Here is a 25,078-nt window from a genome sequence, read left to right on the forward strand (position 1 = left end):
CATAATTTTTCATAATACAGAAAACTTTGTCGGTATTTAAGCATTAATGTTGTTGAAAAAATATTTACCGACGGGTTCAAGAACGATAATTGATCATCAAAAAATTTATTGTCGGTGATTTTTATTTTGACAATAATTTCAATAATGATATAATTATTAATAGAGTTACAAGTGGAAAAAACACAACAAACAAAGAGGATTTACTAGCATCATTTTATCGGTAATTACGTCACTAAGTATGGTATATCACCGATAAAGAAAGACCGTTTATAATTTCATCGGTGATTGAATTCATGTTATTGATGGAATTAACTCATCAATAAAGAACATATTGTCAATGACAATTCCTATATTTTTTTTTTTTGAACTTTCAGAAACTTTTCAAGGAACTTAGCTTGTCGGTAATTCTATTTGTAATTGTCAGTGGCAAGTTTCCTATAATTTTTTTCAACTCTCTGAAACTTTTTGAGGGACTTATTTCATTAGTCAATCCTTGTATGATTCAAATTCCATTGGTAGTTCTATTGATATTGTATTTAATATTTTAAAAAATTAAAATAAACATAACATAATAGAAATAAATTAAAAGAAATAGAACTAAAATTAAAAAAAAACCAAATATTTATTATTAGTTTAAGAAATATTAGTTTGAATACAATTTATCTAGAGGACAAAAGCTAAAGAGAGAGGAGGTAGAGGTGGTGTGTCTTTGCCAGGACCAAGTGGGTGATAAGGGAGACCACATGTACCACCAAGATTTGACAATAGCTCCTTGTACAATCGCTTAAGTGTGATCGTCTTTGACCTAAGTCGAGTTGTTTCGTCACTAAGCCAGGTCACTTGAACTTTAACTTTTTACAATCACTTAGACAATCAGATATTTAGAGCTCAAACTTAATTGCGAAGAATCAACAATTGATACACTATGACCCAATATCCTCAACCATAGTATTTGAGATATCATAAACCTGATTTCTATCATGTCTATCAAATAATCAAGCCTCCAACCACAAATATGGATTGAGTTCTGAATAGGTTGAAGGATCATCCTCGTATCTCTTTTACAATCGGGTGTTATTTGTTTCCTAAAAAGAAAAAAGAAACCTTTCACCAAACTTAAAAAAACAATAACTTAAGAAAAAATTATTGAAATCCAACTTACCATAAAACTTCTGAGCTCGGCTATCTATGAGTTGTTGCACCCCTTTCGACGGTCTTTATTTTGCATGTGAGTTTCTACAAAAAAACCTCATCGATCTTGAATCGCAGACTACAAAAATGAAGTTATTGTTAGTTAAACATAATCGATATCATATAAAACAACAATTTAAAAAAATAAATGTAATAAAACATAAACTTACCCTTTGCTTCGCATGTGAAACAAATGGAATAGATTCACTGGTGTACATGGTAATTGAACCATGAATCTCCCAGTTCTGATTCTTCATGTTGGATTGCAACCGCTATACGACACACTCAAACATCTCGTACTGAATATAAGCTTCCTGAATAGCCTCCAAGATGTGTGGAGATTTAAAATCCTTCCACACGACCACTTATTCTCAACCTAAAAGAACTCTTTTTATGCATATTTCTTTGTTTTTTTGCGCCTCATACTAGAGATCACGCAACCTATATGGTAGAAATAAATTATCAATTAAGATAATGAAAATTAAAACTTGAACATCTAAATAAAAAATATAACATTTTAAATTTTATGTTATCTAATAAAGTTGTGATTCATCTACACCTTCCTAACAACAATGTTATCAGCCTCCTCCCAACAAAACTTTTCCTTTAACATCAATTTTATAGAATAATTAGTTCATTAAAATAAAATAAAAAACTAATCAATTTAAAATAATAAAAATAATTTTTAATGTGTATACTACCCCTGAACTTTCTTAACCAAGCATTAATCATAGGTTTCTATTTAGGATTTTTAAAAACCCATCTCCACTAAAACAAAGACACTTCTATCAATAATGTTATCGTGCGAGCATCCTCCAAATTTGTAAACCTAGAATTCCATTCATGCATTGAAATTAATTATTCAAGAATTATCCACTGTTGTTTATTTTTTAATCGGGCAACAAAGAAAAACAAACCTACATGTTGTGATTAGGATTATAGGAAGCAATATACTTCCATGTGTATAGATCATGCTCAAAAGGCACACCCTTTTATGATGCAGCATTACACTCGATGGGCCTGTATCGAAAAACAATGTCTATGCCTTCTGTGCCTGGTTATGATCAACACCTAGTGAGTCATGGTGCTTAGAAGCACTATTAGAAAAACCAACAATACTCTTGTTTGTATCACCAACTAATGACATTGTTTCATCTAAACAAGTTATAATATAAAAAAAGTTATAAACATTCTTATTATACCTTATTTAAAAAATATTAGCAACATCTTTTCTATACTGGAGACTATCCAAAATTTTATTACCTATAAATTCGCATCAACAAATAAAGCCACAAACTAGTTGATTATATTTATGACTATTATTCATCCATTTTCACTTTTTCAAACACATTCATATAAGAGCATTGCTGGTTTGATAAAATTATAGCACTTGACTTTTTTTTTCAGGACCAAACCATATTTTAGATATTATTTGATTAAATGTCATTAAATTTTTATTTTAGTTTTTGAAAAAGAGTATAAAATTCTTTTTATAATATAGCAATATTTTTTTACTACTAGTCATTATTTCTTAAAAATACTTTTCAGGTTATTTTCTTGATAGCATATATTTTTATTATTATATAATTATATAAATTGTTTTTAGAAAAATAATATTATTAAGCTCAATCGGGTTTATAACCTGAGTCGTGGGTTAGGCAAGTTAACTTGGGTCCAAATAAATCGAACATGTCATCATCTCAACATTTTAAAAATAATATTCACTTTATATATATTAAATTTTGAATTCATAATTAAAACTTTACTCACAAATAAAAATATTTTAAATGCTAGCATATTTTTTTTATTTATTTTCTTTTGTCCGCCCGCTCGTAGCAAGAACCATTTGCCGAAATTGAAATATAGATTAATTTGATTAATTTAAAAAAATAATTATAAAATATGTTATCAAAAAGGTAACATGCCATTTTATTTTAGCGATTTGAAATCTAGTCACATCGTCTCTCGATTTGATCATTAGTGCTCCTCCATATGCTTAATTAAATATGACTAACTAATCAAAGGAATATAATTTATCTTATCAGTTTTTAAATTTATTTTTTAGAAGTTACTAGTTTGAATCTCACAAATCTCAAGAAAACTAGAAGCTTATATTATTAATAATTTCAGGGCTCATAGAATTAGTTGAGATACATGCAAGTTAATTTGAACACCATATTAATAAAAAAATATTATGACTAACTAATCTCTAAATTAGTGTTCACTTTATTACGAAACAAAAGATATTGAGATAGTGGATATATATTTTATTTTAAAAACAAAAAATTTCACTTCAAATTTATTTTATATATATATATATATATATATATATATATATATATATATATAACTAAACACATTTATATATTTTCTACATCTATTCTTTCTGTCCTAAAAACACTAACTTAACATAATCTAATATCATCATAACTTAAAACCAAGGCAGAGAAACTTGGATTTTTTCTTTTGAAAATAACACATGCCAAATTTTATTTTATTTTGGTAATTGTTGAAAAAACTAATCAAAAAATAGCATAATTAATGGGTTGCTTGGGAACAGCACAACCTAATTTTACTTGGTTACATTGAAGGAACAACATAATTTATTGAAATAAGTTGTTCTCATCAGCGTAATCTATTGAAATAAAAATAAGTTTATTAGAAATATATCATCTTTCCTATTCGAATACAAATTTCATTAAAAAATCTAATTTTTTTTAATAACACAAGCCAAAAACTTTTGCAAAGATTGAACAAGTCTATCAACAAATATTATCAAGAAAACAACTTATTTTATTTAAAAAAATTTAAAAAAAAAATTGGGTGAACAAAACAAATAAATAAATTTTTTAATTTAAATTTTTTTTAATAAAGTTTGTATTCAAACAGGAAACTTAATCATGTTTTTATGGTAGAAAATAATAATTTAGAATCTCAATCTAGCTAAGTTATTTCTTTTTATTTTTTAATTTTATAAAAGAATAAACAGAGGTTTCTAAATTTTATACAAAACTCAATTAAAAAAATATTTTTTTATTTTTAATTAAAAAAAAAATCTCAATAGATTTTTTTCACCCAAACATTTTTTTTTTAATTTAAGAAAATAAAAATATTATTTTAATGGAGTTTGTATACAAATAGGAAACTTAATTATGTTTTTTAGTGTAGAAAAGAATAAACATATCTCTTTAATTTAAAAATAACAAAATATATTTTTAATAGGATTTGTATATAAATAGGGCAAATTAATAATTAGTTAATAAAAAAATTATTTTATCTATTTGTAAGCAGCTATCTATCAAAAAAGATTTTCAAAAATTTTTATTTATCAAGATACCTGATTTACTTACATCATTTTATTCCAAATTTTTATTCATGATTATTAATTAACCTACAAAGTTAAGGAATTCTATTGAAATTTAAATTTAAATTGACAACAACTACCCATATTTGAATTTTAAATTTACCACAACTAATGATTTTTTTTATATAATTATATATAAATCAATAAATTAAAGAATTACATTGAAATTTAAATGGATTATTATTGAAAATAAAATGACGATACATTTAAAAAAACTATATATCTTTTTAAATTTTTTGTAGTTTCCTTATTAACCAACAACACAATCTATCAGCGCAATCCATTTACATTTTCTATTTAAGAAAAAAAAAAAATATATATATATATATCACATTTGCAGCTACTCATTTTGGAAGGTGCATGATAGACACGACAGCATTGCTCATGATACATAGATAAGCACACAATACATACTTAGATTAATACAATGTAAAATTTTGAGGATTGGTTCGGATGGTAAAAATGTTTGATCCATATACTATTTATATAAAGATTTATTTTAGAGAAATTTGTTACAATTTATTTTAAATATACCATTCTGAGTGTTGTTCGATATTGATTCATATGGAACTTATCGAACATGAATTTAATTAATTCTTACGTGTAAGAAATGTTCCTAGAATACTATAGATATAAAATAAAATAAAAATAATACAGTGTATACATATATTTCACATAAATGACGTAGATTACACTAGATTATTGAATCATGCTATACTACAAGTTTGATTAATTTTTTTATGAAAATTAAAAATAAAAATTCCAAGAATATTGCTAAATGAAAACATTCACTCTTCTTGCCTTTTTCCCAACAACTTTCTATCTTCACTCTCAAATTCCAAGAATTAAAGTGTAAAACAAATGAAATTTAAGACTAAAAAAAATATTCAAGTTTATAAAACATATTTATGGAAAACACTATTTAAGATCTAACATTTATGGGCTAAACTGTTGGTAAAAATAATTCTTCATTTGCCAAAGAATTATAAAACCAAGCCCAAGTCTAGAATTATAATAGGTTGGTCAAAAAATTAATCTTTTATGACTCAAAAAAATATTTTACAATAAACTTAAACTCAGGATCAACTAGAAGCCAAAGCACAAGTTGGGTCAATATGCGTGTGTATGAGTTTAAGAACAAAGATCACTTTGTTTAGAAAATTTTCCTTCTAAAAGCTTAGGTGTTCTTTGAGCTTAATTTAAATTTTCAACTTTTCACTTTATAAACCCAAAGAAAGTTTTATTTTTTTTTCCATGTGGCATAGAGTTCTTTTAACGAGTATTGAGTTTTATCAAAATATGTTAACCAATGGTTTTTAAAAATTAATTTCTTTTTCACCATTAATTTATTTAAAACATGTTAATATTTCATGTGAAAAAAGCTTATGTTGAAGATTGAATTCCAACAATGTCTTAACCCTAAAAATGAGTAGATTTTTCTTTTAATTTGACCTCAAATGTACTCATTAATCATGTTCTTAATTTCCCAAAAATCCTCAATATAAATAGAAATTGTCTAACCATTTTTAAAATTACTCAAAGATTTATTAAGAAACACTAATTTACTAGATCACTACATCAGGATAGCTATATTTTGGTACATCATGATAGATATATTTTAATTTTGAACCTTTTTTAATAAAATACTATAGGATTTACTCGAAAATATAGTAAATATGATGTCTTGAACTATTTAGTTTTTTATGTGAACTAAGACAATAGTACTCATATAATTTTTTACCTTGAGATTTCTTTTGTTTCCCACAATTGCTTTTATCTTTGAATTTTCCTTAGTGAAATACTATAGAATTTACTTAGTTATATAGTGAAATACTATTTTTGAATCTTTATTTTAAGATAAATTTTTAAAACATGCATCATACCAAAATAATATGTTTATACAAGTCTAACAAAAAAACATGAACAACCAAAAAGATTGTGAAAACATGTATAATCTCGAAACAATCTTTAAAAAGATTAGTTTCTAGAAGGTATTTGGCATGCACCAAAGTATGCTATTGTTTTTCCAACAAAGTAGGATTTAATATATATATCACTTTAGATCTTTTTAAAATGCATCGAGCTAATATGATTTTGTTTAAGAAAAATGAATAAATAAATAAATAAGCATATCACTTAAGATAGCAAAAAAACACATGTATTACTAAATAAATAACATGCAAGATAAAGTCATAAAAAAAAAAACATGCTAAAAAAAAGTTGTTCAAGAAAAAAAGTAAAGTTTATAAAAGTTTAAGAGTATAAATATGTAAAAATATGACATGTAATAAATATGTTATCAACATAAATAAAACAATATAAAGATTCTAGCATGCATACTAAGCATATATCAAATTTGCAATTGGAATCAAAAAAAAGTCCTAGCATGCATACTAATTATGCAAGATATCTAAGTTTAAAATCAAAACAAAAAAAGACACTTATTTATTGAAGCACTTTAAAATAATAAAGCTTTTTTTATGTCAATAATGAATTTTTTATCTTTAAAACTCTATTACTTCTCTCTTGGAGCAAAGAATATTTGCAATAAACCTCATAAGATTCCAACAACATCATGTTAATTTATATGCACTTCTAAACAAGGTCTTAGAACCAAAGTAAAAAAGACTCAATTATCTCTAACAAAGTGAACTTAGACTCCGTTTGTTTGCAGGAAAGTGAATTTCTTTTGGAAAGTGAATTCCGGGGAAAGTGAATTCCAGGAAAGTATTTTCCGATGTTTGGTAGTGTTATGGAAAATGAACTGGAAAACACTTTCCAGTGTTTGGTTATGTCATGGAAAATGAGTTGGAAAATAACTTATTAATATTTTATTTTTCTCAAGTTTATTAAAATAATGAGGAACAAATCTTACAAATTAAAAAGTTGAATGAGAATGAAATTGAAAAAATATTATAATTTCATAAATTATCTCAAATAAAACAAATAATAATCAAAATAATAGGGATCAAATCTAAAAAATTAAAAAAAAAATGAAAAATGAAGAAATTAAAATAATAATAATCAACATTTCATAAATTATTTCAAATAAAATAAGTAACAATCAAAAGAATGAGGATCAAATTTGATAAATAAAAAATTTCAATAAAAAAATGATAAGGAAAAAGCAAATAGCAATTATAAAAATAAGGACCAAAGTTAATATAAAAATAAAATTTTAAGAGATGAAATTGAAAAATAAATATTCAAAACAAAATATATATAGCAATCAAAAGTTTGAGAATCAAATTTGATATAATCAGCAAATAATGACATTTTTAAATTTTTCACAACTTCCGGAAAGTGTTTTCCCCTCAAATTTTTCAGGAAAACACTTTCCTGAAAACCAAGCCAAATTTTCCTTTTACTGGAAAGTGTTTTCCATTGACCAACTTTCCTACTGGCAAACAAACACAAGAAAGTTTGGAAAGTGATTTCCCGGAAACCACTTTCCGGAAAACAAACACAGCTAAAAGGAAAACACTTTCCTGAAAACCAAGTCAAATTTTTTTTTGACTAAAATTGATTGGAAAGTGTTTTCCGTTGACCGGAAAGTGTTTTCCGTTGACTAGAAAGTGTTTTCCGCTGACTGGAAATTGTTTTCCGTTGATCAACTTTCCTAATGACAAACAAACACAGAAAAGTTTGGAAAATGGTTTCCCGGAAATTACTTTCCGGGAAACAAACAAGGCCTTAAGCTATAAATTTGAAAGAAAAATCAAAACATAAAAAGAAAAGGAATACACTAAAAATAGGGTGATGAAGAATGTGTAAAATCTTGAGAAAAAATTACTTATTAAAAACTCTTCTTTCACTACCCCTATTTAAAGTGAATTTTGAAAGCTAAAACTTGAAGAATTAATTCCGATTAACAAAAAATATTTTTAGTCATCATTATCAACCTTTGATTAAACACCATAAATCAATAATTGAACCTCAATATTTTGGCCATAAATCTAAATTTTTAAGTTTAAAAAATTATATAGGTTTACAAAAAAAATTTATGAAAGAGATTGTTCAGGTTTTAACATTTATAAGCTAGACTAAACAGAACATGGCCTGGCAAAAATAATTCTTCTTTTCCCAAAGAATTATAAACCCAAGCCCAAGCCCATAATTATATCAGGTTGGTAAAAAAAACAATTTTTTATGGTTCAAAAAAATTATTTTATAATAAACTCAAACTTAGGCCCAGCTCGAAGCTCGAGCACGAGCCTGGCCAATGCATGTGTGGTGGTTTAAACCCAAATTCCACTTTGCTTAGAACATCTCTCATCTAAAAAATTGATTGTCATTTGATTTTAATTTTAACTTCTCAACTTCTTATCTTATAAACACAAAGAAAAATTGTTTTTTTATATATGTGATAGAGTTTTTTAGGAGGTTTTAAGTTTTACCAAAACATTCTAACCAATGTTTTCTTAAGATTAATTTCTTATTTATCTATAATTTATTTAAAATATGTTCATGTTTCATGTTAAAGATTAAATTTTAAGAATGTCCTAACAAAGTGAGTAAACTCTACTTTTAATTTAAAACTTTATTTTCATAATTTTTTTAAAAAAAAAAAACACTTTAAAACTTCCTAACGCTAACTTTAAAGAAAAGCTACGTTTTGTTATATTATTATTATTAAAAAAGGAAAAAAGAAGAAGAAGAAGTTAGAAAATACAGCGCCCTTCGACCTTTTTGCAATATTCATATTCTTTGCGTCTTTGAAGCTAGTATCTGCATTAGTGACCGCTGCATTGACTGCATAACCAGAGCATGCAAGGCTTGTCATATGTTATTGCCTCTACTCTTCGTGGAACCTTCCAAATCGTATGATTCAAGAAACTTCGCTTTCCGGATCCATTTTCCAAAATGGCAGCCAAAATTAATCATTACAGACCTTCTGGGAAACGAGTTTTAGACGTGTGAACTCAAATCTCAACGTAAGCGTCACGACCATTTCCTTATCCGATACCCGAGTCTTTTTAAAAAATATATAATAATAATAAAAAAAAAGCATGTGACCTTCTTCTTGAAGGCGGGTCCACCGTCCACGTATCTTGTCAGAAAGATCTTGATTGAATGCGGTGAGCTCAGCTCGTGATCATCTTCATAGATTATTGGCTGAAGGGATCGATCAATGAGGAAAAAAGGATCGAAAAAAGAGTAAATCGATGTGTGAAAATATACACATACACCGCGTGGAAAAAGAAGATTAGCCCATGTTTACAACAGCCAAGGTGTGAAAATATAGTATGCTTTAGTTGTTCATCATTTGACCTCACATGGTTTCCGGTTTTGGGATTGCAAATTAGAAAAAGTCTTGAATTCCTTTTTCTGGTGATTAGATGAGAATAATTCATGTAGTGTCGTTTAAGAATCATTGATGTCGTTGATAATTGAGACTGTCACAACCAGATTTCAACGGATGGCCAAAATAAACGTGATATATATAAACACATGATTTATTATGACAATAGAGATGAGCAGAAGAGTATGAAAACAAAATAACAAATGATAACTGATACTTGATAGTTGAAATAAATAAATAAATAAAGTCATGATTTAGGTGGGTCTTAAAATTGAGTAATTGATTGATTAATTTAGTATGCAAAGAGAGTATTAATGACCATTGCGTAGGTTTAGGCATGGGAGAGCTACAATAATCAACAGATACACTGGAGAACCGATAGGAGTGGGATCCACTAGGAACCATCATCGTCATCATGAGAGGTCGGTCTTTGGATGGATGCAAACCTACCAGAGCTTTGAGAACTACGGGCGGCTCGAAGTAATATTTTCTTGGAAAGGGAATTCTTTCTATAAATGCCCATTCTTACCACACTTCATCCATGCAAGCATAGATTTGGTATCATAGAGTAGAAGAGAAGCAACATGGATTTGGATTCAAGCTAGTTGCGAAATGGAATCCAGCAAGAGGGTCTCAAAGGGAGAGTCTGGTATAATGTATTTATCATTTTTTAGCTGTTCTTCCATGTTTTTGTTTTTGAATCTCTAACATGCACAGTATCATTCCTTAGACTTGCAAACAGAAAGGAGTGGCGAGGCACGAGAAAGGGATAGAAGCTGGAGATGGTGGAGATTAGCGAGTGACCTAAACGCACAAGAAAAGGACAGAAAGAAGTAAGGGGAAAATATCGAAGGAGTAAGAAAAGAATGAGAGTAATTAAAGAGAGGAAACTAATCTAATCTCCCACTCTTAGGTTCATCATCAAGATTAGAGGAAGCTAAAAGAGGGAGATTACGTTAGTTTCCTCTCTTAATTACTCCAACTCCTTTCTTATTTTTTCGGATTTTTCCCTTACTTCTTTCTGTCCTTCTCTTATGCGTTTTTGTCCCTTGCTAATCTCCACCATCTCAGCTTCTACCCCTTCCTTGCTCCTTTTGTTTGCAGACTTTAAGAGATGATACATGCTTGAGATTCAATGCAAGAACAACATACAAGCAAAATAAATAATATAGTGGTATATACCAGACTCGCCCTTTGAGCAGATCTAGCTGGATTCCTTTGGTACTATATAATTAGACAACATACAAGTGAAGGCAAATCAGAGGAATAGGTGGTTTCAACTTTACAAGAACTTAGATACATAATGGGCTCTGAAAGCAACTATGAAAGCAGGAACCAAGCCCAAGAAACGCAAACCTTTTAACCCACAAAATCTGAAAATATCAAATCCTTAGCAGCTTTGGAACAGATTCAAGCCATTTTCAACTGTCACGTCTTTTTTCGGCCTCACCACTTTCCCTCTGTTCAACTTAGAGTTGAAAAGTTGATGCTGTGGTGCCTGGTGTCTTCAAAGGAGAGCAGGCCCTCGGTCCTAAGACAGCAACTTTGCTTTTTCCCTTTTTCAGTTGTATTAATATAAGTTTGTGGGTTTTATGGTAAAGTCTATGAATTTAAATAGCTTTGAGTCTGGTATGATGATTTTGTTTGCAGGGGATGGCAGATCTGTAATGTTTTTTTTTAGTTTTTTTTTTTTTGCTGCTGCTTAAAAGCCCAGCTTTTCAAGTCCTCAAGGTGAAGCATCTTCTGTGGTAAGGATGAGAAAATGCAAGATTGTGACGACGGATTTGGAGAGGCAGAGAGAGCCTGCAGAAGATAGATAGCCTATGGATGGCAAGAAAATGATCTCTCTGTCTGTATGATTAGTAAAACTTTTCAAGGAGGAGAATTAGAAGAACACATCTGTTGTTTTTGCTTGATTATGGCTTAGGGTTGCCCCACCTTAGATTCCTAAACTAGATGCAGACCTACCTAATTCTTTCCAGCATTATCAGAAATGTCAGGTAGACCTGTTGGCCCAAAATTAAAAGGCCGTCAGCATCTCCTAGCTTTGTTGGGCAGTTGCAAGGAAAGATGTTTTGGTAATTGATTGCTGCAAAATTGACCATTCTTTAGATATGATTACTACAAAGAGACATTAGCAGTCCATTTCCTGTATTAATCTGCTCTCATCTCATCATTAAACAAGATCTGATCTTGTCCATTAATTGGTTTGGCAGACAAGTTTAGCGATAAATCTTGCTATCTGCATGCCTATTGTGGAAGCTATTCTCTGTGTATCGTGATAACCTCAAATCCTTTGTGATTCTACAGTAACACCAGAAACCCAGTTTTTATCCCTGTACAAAAACCAATTAATGGTTGAGATTTCCTGTATGCATAAAGGGGCTTTTCTCTCTTGAAAACAACACCACTGAGTCATAAAGGTTTACAGATCCTTCTGGACCACATCCCACAAAAACCAATGGGCTTTATGAACCCCCAAAAAAAAAAGCCATCTCCAAGTCTCCAATAATCCAAATGCTTGCATTGCATTAACAAATATATAATATTGATATGGATAAATCGGCATCAAACAATTTCTTAAGAATTTATTGTAGACATAGGTTTTTTTTTTTTGGATGTATGTCACGGCATGGTTGAAACTATATTTTATATTAATCACAACTTTAAAATTTTAAAAATATAAAGTTAATTAACACACACAAAAACTATTACAAAGTTAAATACACACCTAGTTTTCATGTTCAAAGTTTTCCTAAATAAAGAGAGGTTGGAGGAAGGAACAACTCAATAAAAAAAAAAAAAAAATTTGGTTTTATGTTTTTTTTTGGATTGTATTATAGATACATACGTCTGAAAAGACAGGGAAGATATTGAATTTGGTGTTTGTTTAGGCTGATGAGGGAATGGAACTGAAAGTTGACGTGCCTGTTATTTTCAAAGGAGAAGAAAATTGTCCTGGTCTTAAGAAAGGTAAATTTTTCTTTTGTCCAATTCATTATTTTATCTATATTTTGTGGGGTTTTCAGATGATTAAAGTGATTAAATTTGACAAGTATGAGGCTTTATAACATGATTTGGTTTGTGGGGGATGATACAGTGTTTTCTCTTTCTGTAATGGGTAAATGCTAAGGTAGATGAGAACAATCTATAAATTTTCAAGGCTTTTAGGGGTTTTTTTCTCATGCTGGCACTTATAGGCTATTTAGAATGCAAGTTTCTTCAAAATTTGTAGGATTTTAGGTGTGCTATTGATGGTCATGGCTCTCTCAGATTACCATCTTAAATTGAAGAACTTCTTTCTTTTTTTTCCTCTCTGTTATGTAAAATTGCCATCGTTGTTTTACAGTTTAGTCTTTTATGTTGCAATCCTTTGCCACATCTTTCTTCTGAAGTTCATATAACTAGTCCTGATTCTGATGGGTTAAGACAAAATCATTTTAAACATACGGTAAGGTTCATTCCAGCAAAAGTTATAAATACAGTGTTGACATCATAGATCATCAAGTCTTAATTAGACTAGATAAACTACAAACTAGAACCCATACAACTACAAAGAACACCTTCCCTTTGATCAACATGCCTTCATCATTATGACAGGGATAATGCCCTAACTTTAGGTTCCTGAAATTGAATCTGTTAACCATCTCTGCAGTAGATGTGCCATTAACTCTCTTCCAAAAATAAGTCCACTCTGTTGCGTTAGGTGCTCGCCCTAGAATTTCTTCTCCATATTGTGTTTTAAGATAAGGAAACCTGTGATTCTCCTGAGTTTTGTCCTTGGTTGTTGGTGCAATTGTTTTGATCATAAGATCAACGTACTTGAAAGAATTGTTGCACCTTCTTGTCAGATATCCATCGATGTCTTGGCTAGGTATGTAATAGAAATGAACTATCCCATGGAACAAATCAATAAACACCTCCCAAAAACTTTTTTATTGGTGCTATTAACCATGCCACTATATATTAATTTGCATATGGCTTAGTTTTCTCTCCAATCTAGTGATGCCATCTTCAGAAACAACATTAGAGTAACCAACTACTAGCATTGATTAGAATAGCACACTGTTGCCCATTGGATTTACCACATGTTTGAGAAATAATGTTTCTTTGCTAGGTAAGGAAAAGAAATGCAAATGGCATGATAAAGGTGCGGTAATAAGTTTCAGACAAAAACATTTCAAAAATATCAACTATACCTGTAAATTTCCTTGTCAAAATCATCATTTTTCCTTGCTAAAAAATTCTTTCAAAGTTGTAAAAATATTTGATGGTGTATTTGTGTCTCACTTTACTCCAATGCCAAAAAAGGAGGCCATTTGAAGATGATCAAAAATACTCTAAAATATATTTTCCCAGCTGAACAAATTCCTTAAAAAATTGAGGTGGATGTAAGCAATCTAGATATTGAAGATAGAGTATACATGCGTGATATCGAGGTTCATCCATCGTTGAAGCTTCTGCGTCGGAATGAGAACTTACCTATATGTAAGTGTGTGGCAACAAATTTGGATAGCCCAGAACCTGTGGCAACAAATGTGGAAAGGCCAGAACCTGCAGAGGTATAGCTAGTGGAGTTCATGTCAATCACTTCAACAGATAAGATTAGTAACTTGGATGTCAGAAGCGTTGTAAGAGTAAGTTGGTTGTTTTGTCTAGCTGATGGCTTGGGTTGTTGTTTTTGGAATTCTCAAACCAAGGAAGACATCCATGGCTAGATTCTAGGCAAGTTATATTTATGCTCGTAGCATCTTAGTTACTTTGCTGGGAGGTTGTATTAGTTGCTGCTACACGATGCAAAACTGAGATGGCTGATCACTGTTTTCCCCCCTCAATGGATAATTATATCAGACACTCGAAGATCTAGAAGGTAATTGCTTGTTAGATTTTATTTTCATTTGGAAATTGTTATCTGCATGTTAGTTGTTATTTCCTAACCGTTTCTTTTGGTCTTCATTTATTTTGTCACCTTTTCATGGCGTTGAGTGCAGGAGAGAACTGGTTTGCTACTGTAGAATCTCAAGTATAATAGAGGAATGTGTTAACGGTGTTGATGCATTTTAAAATATCATGATTTTTATTTTAATTTAGAAATGCAAACATGTTGTTTGCATTGTGAGTAGGATTTGAAGTCAATTTTTATCGAGGTGTGGTAAAAAATGTGATAATATTATGGATATATTTTGTTGTATCATTATTTTTTAAAATTGATAAATTATAAAAAAAAAAAAAATTGTTAGTGCTAATTAAATATTTAAATGAAAATTAATTATTTTTCAAAAGCAAAAGATGAGCATGCAAATACTCAAAAGATAGTTTAGCGCACACAAATATTTTAGAAGTTTTTTTTTCTTACCAGAAATAAATATTTTTTATTTTTATAAATTTATCATGCAAATAAATTCTATTTATATCAAATATAAAAGAAAAAAAATAATCTCTAAGAAATTGAAAAATCAAAGAGAGGGTATTCATTTAATGTTTTTTTTTAATAATGATTTGATAAATTGAGAAAGAATTGCTAATTTTATTTAAAAGCTAAAATAGAAAACCAATCTTTCTCCTAAAAGCCAAAGATACATGTGTGTGAATATCTATCCATAATTTATTTTTTTAATTTATAAGTTATTTTTTTTATCTCAAATGTTATTTTTTTTTTTAATCAAGAATGACTATTTTTTATTTTTACAAATGCTTCATGTGAATTTAAATAAATTATATCAAATATTATAAGAAAAAATTTAAAAGATAAATCAAAATAATTTCTTTGAAACATTATAAAAAATACAAAAGAATTAAAAAAAAGAATTACTATTTAAAAAAAAAGTGAATAAAGTTTTTTAAAAAATATAGGATATTGATTAAAATTTAAATAAATTATAAAACAAAGTAAAAGATATATAAAAAAAAAATAGAGAAATGGTATTAATTAATACTTAAAAGATTAAAGGGTATTAATTAATACTTAAGGAAGTTCAGGCTGCGCCTTTTTTTTTTTTTTTTAAGTGCCAATATCCACCTTTTTTTTCTTTCTAAAATCAGGTGACAGATTGCTTATAGTGATTGCGGACCTATCACCTATTATAACGTTTGTTTATCACTTCTAGTAACAAAAAATCAAAACTCAAATTTTAAGTTATATTACATGAAAATACCATAAAAGCCATTATAAATCACTTGTCAACCCCCTAAATCACTAAAAAAATAAAATCAACCAATAAAAAATCTAAATGGTAGGGGAAAAATACTATTATCATCAAGCCCCTTTTGTTAAATGAAAGTCTTGACTCTAAAGATCAATTATTTTTGTTGTCAAAATATGATCAAGTGACAATTTTATCTCTCATTTGTTGTTTCTTTATTCCATCTCAAATTCAGGGATTGAAAAATAAATAAAATGAGCTTTTGGATCAATATAAAAAATTTAAGAATTTTGAAATTAACCACAAATTTTCTTTGTGTTACAATCTTCTATCTTTTAATTTTATTTTTTTACCACAATTTAAAACTTAATATTATGGAATTAGGCCACAAAAAGATTAAATAAATAAAGGAAAATTAAAGATAAAATTAAAAAAAAATGAACAAGAGATAGAGAGAGGAGGTACCTGAACAATACACCAGAACATAAGGGTCTGGACCGTTTGGTAGTGCGTTTCAACCTGCGTTTCGTAAAATTTTGATTTTTTTTTTTTTACTAAAATTGAGTTCGGTTTGTACTTTTTGGATCGTTTTGATGTGCTAATGTCAAAAATGATTTTTAAAAAATGAAAAAACATCATTGGCATGTATTTCGGCACGAAAAACTATTTGAAAAGCAACCGCTACCACACTACCAAACACGCTCTAAATCGACTCAATTGAAAGAGAAAATTATGGAAAATAATTGAACTTAACGAAAATCAAACGATCGGGTACGTCTTGAAAATAAAGAAAGATATGAACAAAACGACGCTGTTTGGCGTCACTATTAATTTTCTTCTTCCTTGTCCCCATGAAGAAAGCTGGCGAGAGATCCTTTTGCAGAGCCATTAAACGCCCTCCCACGCCTGGGTTAAGACAAAACGGGACACTTCGCAGGTACAAGGTTTGTTGGTTTGTTTTAAAATTTATATGTTATTTTTTTTTTATCTTAAATGTTATTTTTCTTATCAAGAACGACTATTTTTTTATTTTTATAAATGCTTCATGCGAATTTAAATAAATTATATCAAATATTATAAGAAAAAATTTAAAAGATAAATCAAAATAATTTCTTTGAAACATTATAAAAAATACAAAAGAATTTAAAAAAAGAATTACTATTTAAAAAAAAGTGAATAAATTTTTTTTTAAATAGAGGATATTGATTAAAATTTAAATAAATTATAAAAAAGTAAAAGATATTTAAAAAAATATATAGAGAGAGAAATGGTATTAATTAATACTTAAAAGATCAAAGGGTATTAATTAATACTTAAAAAAGTTCAGGTTGCGCCTAATTTATTTATTTTTAAGTGCCAATGACTTTATCCTTTTTTTTTCTCTCTTTTTAAAATCAGATGACAAATTGCTTATAGTTGCCGAGGACCTATCACCTATTATAACGTTTTTTTTTTTATCATTTCTAGTAACCAAAAAATTAAAACTCAAATTTTAAGTTATATTACATGAAAATACCATAAAAGCCATTATAAATCACTTGTCCACCCCCTAAATCACTAAAAAAAAAAAAAAAATCAACCAATAAAAAAATCTAAATAATAGGGAAAAAAAACTATTATCATCAAGCTCCTTTTGTTAAATGGAGGTCATGACTTTAAGATCGATTATTTTTGTTGTCAAAATATAATTAATTGACAATTTTATTTCTCATTTGTTGTTTCGCGACGACCTTCTCTCTCACATTTTAAATTCAAATCTTAAATCCAGGGATTGAAAAATAAATAAAATGAGTTTTTGGATCAATATAAAAAATCTAAGAATTTTGAGATTGACCACATATTTTTTTGTGTTTTACATTACAGTCTTCTATCTTTTAATTTTATTTTTCTACCACAATTTTAAAACTTAATATTATGGAATTAGGCCACAAAAAGATTAAATAAATAAGGAAATTTAAAGATAAAATTAAAAAAAAAAAATGAAAGAGAGAGAGAGAGAGGAGGTACCATATTGAACAATACGCCAAAACATAAGGGTCTAAATCAACATGACCAGGGACTCAATTGAAAGATAAAATTAGGGAAAATAATTGAACTTAACGAAAATCAAACGATCGGGGCCGTCTTGAAAATAAAGAAAGAAATGAACAAAACGACGCTGTTTGGCGTCACTATTAATTTTGTTCTTCTTGTCCCCAAGAAGAAAGCTGGCGAGAGATCCTTTTGCAGAGCCATTAATCGCCCTCCCACGCCTGAGTTAAGACAAAAAGGGACACTTTGCAGGTACAAGGTTTGTTGGTTTGTTATGAAGGGCAAGGATTGATCAGAAGGGGGTTGAATGGTGAGGATGGAAACGAAGAAGAGAGTTGATACCTCTCTAGGGATCTCCTATAAATAAAAGCAGCAGAGACATGTTGAAGAAAGAACGGAGAGGAGACCGGAATCCTCCCTGTTCCAGCCGCGAACACTATCACCTCCTCTGCTCCATATCGAAAACCCCTGTTCCATCCAAGAACAACAACCAGAGATCACTGAGAAAGCCATCATACAACCTCTCCCTCATCCTCTTCCATATCCAAAGACCTCTCGCTCTCCATTTCCAAAAACCATACAGGCCCTTCATCCGAAATTCATCTATCTTTTTTTGTCACAGCCTCTGAGAAATAAAAAGAAAGAGTAGCAGCAGTGTTCTTCTTCTTCTTCTTCTTTTCAGCAGACCAGTAACTCAACTGGTTTCCAGAAAAACTCCATCTGGTCGACCGACAACAATTACACTACTGCAGCAAGTACCACAACAACCCAGCAGTATCCATTTCTTCTTCTTCTTCTCCATTCGTAGCATGTACAGAGGCAGAGTCTTCCAACCTTGAGCAGTAGTAGCCTTATCAACCGTAGGCAACATAACCAACAACAACACTAAGTGACTGTTTAGCATTCAAGTGCAACCTGTTTTTGGAAAAAATTAAAAATTTTTTTTTGTTAAAATTGAGTGCGGTTTGTACTTTTTAGATCGTTTTGACGTACTGATATCAAAAATAATTTTTAAAAAAATAAAAAATATTATTGGCATGCTTTTCGACACGAAAAGCTATTTAAAAAACAATCGCTACCACACTCCCAAATACCTTCTAAGAAAAAACACTTTGCTTCACTTTGCACAAAGTAAAAAGAGTAAATGGTAACCAACCATCAGGGGGCAGAATGACGGATGAAATTTTTCCCAGCATTAGACGTCGGATATTCTATACACAGGCTAAGTGGTGCAGCCAGAAAATTTTAAATGTGAGGTAAATTATTAACAAATACTTAATATTATATTTTATATAAACATGTGTTATATATAGAGAAATTAATTTAAAATACATGTACTAACTCATGTCAAGTAAAATTAATTTAAGAATATTTTTAAAATAAAAAAAACTTATATTATAATTATTATTTCGAGTTTTTATATTTTAAAACTGTTTCATAATGATTTTATTTTTAATTTTATTAAATATATTTTTTCTAAATATATACAATTAAACTTTCATTTATCTATTTGTAAATCTTCTAGGGACTAGTGAAATTATTGACAACAATTCTTTGTTGATTTGTTGTTTTATACAAGTGGGTTAAATATAAATATTAATATATTTTTTTAATTTTATTTTATTGTGTCTCTAATTTTTAAGTTGTTGAGTACTTCATTTTTAATTACTAGTAAGTTGATCACCATTATTTTTTATGTGAAATTCATAACAAAATACATATTAATTCATCAAAATTTATTTCAATTCATATTCATATGCATATAATATTTATTCATGTACATATTAATTTAACAAATCTATAAATTATAATAAACTCTAACATTTTTAATAACTAATTATTAAGGAATAAAACTAAAATTAGACAATGAAATAAATATAAAAAATGAAAGAAACTCATCTAAAACATAAAGCATAAAAAGATTACTTACTTAACTAATTAATAGTTTAGGATTTGAAGAAAAATTTTATAAAAGGAAGATAATAATTCAAAAAAAAAAAAAGCTTGGATCAATTAGTAATTAATAAAAAAAATTATACTTGTTAAGTTATTATATTAAAATATATATATATATATATATATAATTGAAGTTGATTATTTAGGTAGAAGAACATGAAGACAGGATATATACTACAGGCAGCACTGTATATACTTACACTTTCTTCATCTGAAGTCAGGGATGATATATATATATATCATCCCTGACTTCAGATGAAGAAAGTGTAAGTATATACAGTGCTGCCTGTAGTATATATCCTGTCTTCATGTTCTTCTACCTAAATAATCAACTTCAATTATATATATAGTCTAATTAATCTCTATTGTGGCTCCGCCACTGCACAGGCGACTGTTTCTTATACTGAAGGGTGCAAACTTTATGGTACTAATCCTATAAAGAACAAACATGCTGACCATCATTCGAAAACCTATTATGTCTAAAACATGCTCCTTTTCTTTTTACAAGAAACTTCATACGAAAGGAAGAAAGCTTAGAGACATACCTGGTGATGCAAGCGCTGTTGATTTCTCGGGTATGCTTACAAAAGTGGCTGCTTCTCAGTGTTATTGAAACGTGAAGCTGCTGTTGCTTTTGACAATCTCATGTTTAAACGTTTTAGTTGTGTAAAGGTTTTACATGATTTCTGGTTTGTGAAGAAAAGGGATTCTGGGCATGGTGTCTCGTTTTTCAAAACAGAAGGAGGTTGGGTTTTTAATAACCTCCATCACCTTTTGCTTTCCTAAAAGATAAATCTTGTTTTAGCTTTATGTTTATGGTTCAGGCCCTTTCAAATTCGTATAAAATAAAATAAAAAACAGTTGGGCCATGAGTTGTGTTTTTTTTTAAAACCTCATTTGTCTTGTTTATTTTAAATTTTTTTATTTTTTATTTATTTTAAATTAATATTTTTTATATTTTTATATTATTTTGATATGTTGATGTTAAAAATAATTTTTTTTAAAAATAAAAAATATAATATTTTAATATATTTTAGAATAAAAAATACTTTAAAAAGCAATTATATTCTTTTTAAATAAAGCCACTCCGTTATTCTTTGTTATTCTTTTGTCAGGTTGTGAAGCACAATCCAAGTGACTGAGGTGAGTCTTTAGGAGTTTAAAGCAATGTTTGGCAAGATTAAAATCCATTAAAAAAATATATCTTTTTGTCTTAAGATTTGCATAACAAACCCGCCCAAGAAAAATTTTAATCCTTTTTTTGGTCAATCATGGTATAAGTCTATTTTAAATAATTTTTTAAATTTTTAGAAGATCATCCACGATTAATTTTGAGTTCTTTACTTTATTTTTACCCTTTCATATTTATTGTTTAGGATTGTGACCTACATATATTTTTTTACTATTAAATAAACTTGTTTCCTAAAGCAAAAACAACAAAACTTTTTCTTTCAAGAGATACAACTTTATTTTAAATTATATATGGCTAAATTCTAAAAAAATTCATGTATATTTTAAAATAAATTAAATTGTATTTTCTTTTAAAAAATACATAATCAATTAATGAGTATCTTAACAAGTTTGTGATTATTTATTAGGATTTGACCAAAATTATAAAAGCACCACAAAAATCAATTTGCTTAATTAATATTTGGGATATGAATTTTATAATGTAATGTATATTCCCGACGTTAAATAAAATGAATTGGAAAAAAATAAAATGTTACGAATTAATTGTAGACTTTAACATTTGAGAGTATGAATTACATTGTAAAATATATCTCTATGTATTAAAAATACAAAATAGAAATAAATATACTATTAAAATTTAAATCTTAGAATAATTAAGTTTTAGCTGGACAAGGTAAGGATCTCTTTTTATCAAGGGGGGGTCTATCTTGAACCTTAGAAAAACCAACAAAGAGAAACATGATTTAGAAAAAAAAATAATCAATAAAAAATACAATTCATTATAGGTAAGACATACTGAAAATGATACATATTTCTCATGCACTATTAATCTCCTTATCTAAACTCTTGCCAATTAAAAAGTTTTCCAATAATCATAATATTATGTGGTAATTTCTCAACCCTTCAAATTATAATTTTATAATTAATCTTAACACATCCAAAACCCCTATTAAAAAAAAAAAAGCCTTTATTATTCAACTACATACTCACCATGATATTATTAACACTTGTATCATGAGTTTCGAAGGGAAAAAATAATTCAGGAATATAAATGCACAAGGTTGAAAATAAATAATTGTTTAATGATAATTAATAGTGAAAAATCCTAATTTTGATATTCGAAATTTAGTTCTATAATGTTTTTACTATCAAAACCAATAGAAAAACAAACTTAATAATAATTATATTAACACTAAAAAGATGTTAAACCAAACTCTTATTATTCCATATCTTTATATTCTGTTTTTTATTTTATCAAAATATGAGAAGGTAAGTGGATTAAAAGTGTTTTTTAATCAATATCATTCCTTTACCTTATTTTTTGAAGTTATAATATTTGAGTTAAGAGTTTCACCAGTTAAGAGGGGGCAACGCGCACAATTTTCCAAACCCAATGTAATTACTCCTTGAACACGTGGGTCCATGCCACGTACCTCTTGCCTTTCTTTTGAGTAGTTGACCGTTGACGTTTAACTTTGGAGCTCATAGGCCCGTTGGAGCCATGGTGCCCCGACACTTGACGAACGGGCAAATTTGTTGGTGGAGCATCTTCTCAAGTTCTTAAAGAACAAAACTGCGTCTGCGTCTACGTCTCTTTCTGCTGTTTACGGCTTCTCAAGTTCTAAAAGAACCAGCTGCGTTTGTTTCCCCTGGCTTGTGTGTTAGCGGCGAAACAGACCCAGCATCGTATTTATTATTAAAAAAACTGTATTTTATATTATAGAATCCATTAAAAAATTGAATTTAAAAATTATCTAAAAATCAACAAATGTCTCTTTCTGTTGTTTATGGTGTGGTTGGGAGAGTTTGCTTATGTTTTTTTAGTGTTTTCTTAAAATATTTTTAGTTTGAAAAAAATTAAATTGTTATTTTTTTTTATTTTGATGTGTTTATATTAAAAAAAATATAAAAAAATTATTTTAATATATTTTCAAGTGAAAAGTTGTTTAAAAAAAATACTATACACTACAATTTCAAAAATAATATTATAGTTGTTTCTATTTTTTAAAGTATTTTTAAAATTATTTTTATTTTAAAAAATATTATTTTTTTAAATTTATTTTTGATAATTTTAACATGCTGATATTAAAAATTAAAATTAAAAAAAATATTAATTTAATATATTTTTATTGAAAAGCACTTTTAAAAAACACTCTACACTAAGTTATCAAACACACACAAATCATCACACTTCAATTCTTATGTCAAGTTATCATAAATTAAATTTTCTATGAATTTTATTGTAACTTGAATGCTTTGTTTTTAAATTGAACCGAAAATATAAGCTTAATATTGCTATACGAAAATTGGTTCAAGTTTTCCACCCAATAAAATTAAGATAAAAAAAAAATAGTTAGTAAATTACAGGGGAAATGATTACATGTGATGGACCATTTGGATGAAAATAAGATGATGATATGAAAAGTAGAGAAAAGCTAACCCACTTTTCCTTTTGTCATAAGTCTCTCTCTCTCTCTCTCTCTCTCTCTCTCTCTCTCTCTCTCACACACACACACACATATATCACACACACACACACATATATAAATTACAAGTGTGATTGTTTGATTATTTTAAAAATAGTATGAAATATTGCATAGGTAATGATATGTGATTGTGTTATTAATTCATTACAATTTTTAATGAGAAGTAACTTAAAAAAAAAACTAAATATCATTCAATCCTATTCATTTAAAATGATTTATTTTTATTTTTTGTTAATTATTTTTAATATATTATTATTTTTTTAAAAAATAATTTAGATATACTCAAACTCTATATTTTACTTTTACCATATTTTTATGTTTGTTAATGTGGATATTCAGATCAACATCTCAATTAATTTTATAAACCTTAAAATTAATAATTATATAAATCTTTAATATCTATTATATTAAAAAATAAAAATTTAATGCCCCTAAAATTTGCTTTTACCACACTTATTTTGGAGGTGAGGTGGAAAAAGAAGATTTATAGATTACAAACCTCAAATCTAATAATTGGATTGATTTTATATATACATATATATATATATATATATATATATATAGTTCATATTTTCTTTTCCTTTTCTTTTTCCCCTATTAGTCAAATAGAAGCATACTATATTTCCATGGAGATAAGCACTCCAGCTTAAAATGTTATTGCGAGTTGCATCGGTAATAAGTTGTTGTTCTAGAAGACAGATCGAATCAATCTTAAACTCTTGAAATTAAACCATTTCATTTATACGACCCGACCAGTCAGGTGAGCATCGTGACCCGGTCCTTTCCTCCTCCTTTACCGTTAATTGGGTTGTCTATCAAAGGCTAGCATGGAAAACCTTGCATTAAAATTAATGTGTATAACAATTAACAAGAATGTCTGGTAACTCAAATTTATATTTTTATATTATATTGAGGACTGTTTGGAGTTGTGGTTACAAGAATGTCTGGTAACTCAAATTTATATTTTTATATTATATTGAGGACTGTTTGGAGTTGTGGTTAAACTGATTTTTTATGTATATAAAAAATTTATATTTTTAAATTATTTTAATATGCTGATGTTAAAAATAATTTTAAAAGAATAAAAATAATATTATTTTAATATATTTCTAACTAAAAAAACATTTTAAAATATTTTACTAGAAAGTATTTCACTCATTTAATTTTAGAAGGTGTTTGTAATTTTAGTTGCGGTTATTTTTTAAAATGTTTTTATTTAAAAATACATTAAAATAATTTTTTTTATTTTTTAAAAAATTATTTTTAACATTAGGATATAAAAATACTAAAAAATATTAATTTAAATTAAAAAAATCAATTTTTTTTTAAATACATTTAAAACACACCAAAATAAAAGAAAACAGTAGGGAGATGCAAAGTTTGAATGATTCTTCTTCAAACATGACAACTTGAT

The 25,078-nt window shown here is 28.0% G+C and overlaps 1 long non-coding RNA gene across 1 annotated transcript; it reads left to right on the forward strand.

Moving 5' to 3' along the window:
- Nucleotides 1-10,140: 10,140 nt before the first annotated feature.
- LOC118045798 (uncharacterized) lies at nt 10,141-11,970 on the forward strand. The gene is made up of 2 exons (XR_004687039.1): nt 10,141-10,506; nt 10,588-11,970. It is a non-coding gene; the product is annotated as an uncharacterized lncRNA (long non-coding RNA).
- Nucleotides 11,971-25,078: the final 13,108 nt, after the last annotated feature.

The sequence above is a fragment of the Populus alba genome, chromosome 5 (assembly GCF_005239225.2).
Source record: "Populus alba chromosome 5, ASM523922v2, whole genome shotgun sequence".
Classification (NCBI taxonomy): domain Eukaryota; kingdom Viridiplantae; phylum Streptophyta; class Magnoliopsida; order Malpighiales; family Salicaceae; genus Populus; species Populus alba.